The sequence below is a fragment of the Tiliqua scincoides genome, chromosome 1 (assembly GCF_035046505.1).
Source record: "Tiliqua scincoides isolate rTilSci1 chromosome 1, rTilSci1.hap2, whole genome shotgun sequence".
In the NCBI taxonomy this organism is placed as follows: domain Eukaryota; kingdom Metazoa; phylum Chordata; class Lepidosauria; order Squamata; family Scincidae; genus Tiliqua; species Tiliqua scincoides.
The window spans coordinates 304,221,392-304,223,440 of NC_089821.1; the positions used below are offsets into that span (position 1 = coordinate 304,221,392).

Below are 2,049 nucleotides of genomic sequence, written 5' to 3' on the forward strand. Positions count from 1 at the left end.
TAGTTTAAACCCCTTTTAGAGCCATGGAAGCAAGGGGCCATCAGCACATTTTGTGGCTATGAATACCTTACAACAGTGGTTCCCAAAATGCAGGTGGGTACCCACTGGTGGGGTGCAACCCAATTTTTGGTGGGTCTCGATGAGCTGGGCAGAGCCTCCAACGTAAACACAGATTATGACAAGATCTGATAACGAATTTCTTCAAGCCCTGAAGTGATTCAAAAATCAGATAATTAAATCAGATAAAAAATCAGATAATTACTTCTTACCTTGCAAACAGCTCAGCTCCTGGAATTTGCAAGATAGCTATTGATTGCCCTGCAAAGAGCTAGGCTCCTGGTATTTGCAAGGAATTGAGCTCTGGCAGTTTTCAAGTATATGTAAATATAGGGAGATAAATGTGTCTTGGTTGATGCCCTCTACTGGTTGGCAACCTTCAGTCTCGAAAGGCTATGGTATAAGCCTACAGCACCAGGTATTCCCAGGCGGTCTCCCATCCAAGTACTAACCAGGCCTGATCCTGCTTAGCTTCCGAGATCAGACGAGATCAGGCATGTGCAGGGTAACAGTTGCTGCTAAAAGTTTCAAAAAATAAAAACAGATTTTATATGTTGTTTTTTTTTAAATTTTGCTGGGGAGAAATGTGGGAAAGGAAGGAGAGCATTCATTAAAGTTCATTAGGGCTGCATCATTATGAGAAATGCATCAAGTTTTTTTTGTAAATAAATAAACGAAATATTATTACTTGCAAGTAAAAGAATAAAAATATTTTTCTTTCTAGATCTTTTTAAAAGTCTGGCACACCTAGGTGGGTCCCGATCAGAGTGTTGTTTTAAGAAGTGGGTCCGGGTGCTGAAGCGTTTGGGAACCAGTGCCTTACAAGAAAGTGTCAGTGCTGAGCAAATGGGGAAGAAACAGTGAAGGTGACGGGATGGGACTGGGGTTTTTGGTCTGTGGAACTCCTTGCAGCAGGATGTGGTGACGGCATCTGGCCTGGATGCCTTTAAAAGGGGATTGGACAAGTTTCTGGAGGAAAAATCCATTACGGGTTACAAGCCATGATGTCTATGCGCAACCTCCTGATCTTAGAAATGGGCTATGTCAGAATGCCAATGCAAGGGAGGGCACCAGGATGAGGTCTCTTGTTATCTGGTGTGCTCCCTGGGGCATTTGGTGGGCCGCTGTGAGATCCATGAAGCTGGACTAGATGGGCCTACGGCCTGATCCAGTGGGGCTGTTCTTATGTTTTTATCAATTTGGGGCACAGAAATATGAAGGAACAATCCAGCCTAAATCCCCGTGTAGTGATGCAGCAGAGCCAGCATGGGCTACACTACATCATGCTGGTAATTTTTGGCTGCTGGGGGTCGCCTCGGGGTAAGCCCCAGCAACCATAATGGGTCAGCTCAGACCTGCAGCAGCAATATTGGTGGCAAATCCACACTTATCTGTGCAGGCGGATCAAGCCCGGGAAGTGGCCCCGGATTTGGCTTGTGCCATTGCCACCAATCTCTCCTTCCTCCTAGGCCTGATCTGCCCACCCCCTGCCCCATCTCCCCCAATCTGCCCTCCCCTGCCCTGTTCAACCCGCTCTCACCCCCTGCACTGGGCTAAGCTACTCTGGCAGGCCTTGTCGCTCCACAGGTGCAGGGAGAAAGTCTCTAGCCTTCAAGCTGGCTCACCGGCTCCATGCAGTGCCACAAAGCACTTTACAGTGCTTTTGCCGCAGCCGGTAGTGTAGCTAGACGGGATGCAAAGCACTAAGTTTTGCAGGTGACGCCTCCGTTTTGCTCTAGCAGCCTGGAGTGACTCGCAAGGGGAGGGGCAGCTTGCACTCAGCAGTGAGGTGCCCTGCAAAACTTAGTGCTTTGCACCCCTCTAGCTATGCTTCAGGCAGCAACCAGTGCTCGCAGAACAAGGATTGCCTTTCAGTAGGATTGACCTGTTAGGGAAGTAAGGGCCCAAACCTATCCAATTTTCTAGTGCCGGTGCATCTGTGCCAATGGGGCATGCACTACATCTTGTGGTGAGGCAGTGATCACAGAGGCT

At 48.4% G+C, this 2,049-nt stretch overlaps 1 pseudogene; it reads right to left on the bottom strand.

Moving 5' to 3' along the window:
• Positions 1 to 460: 460 nt before the first annotated feature.
• Positions 461 to 580, bottom strand: LOC136638346 (5S ribosomal RNA; annotated as a pseudogene).
• Positions 581 to 2,049: the final 1,469 nt, after the last annotated feature.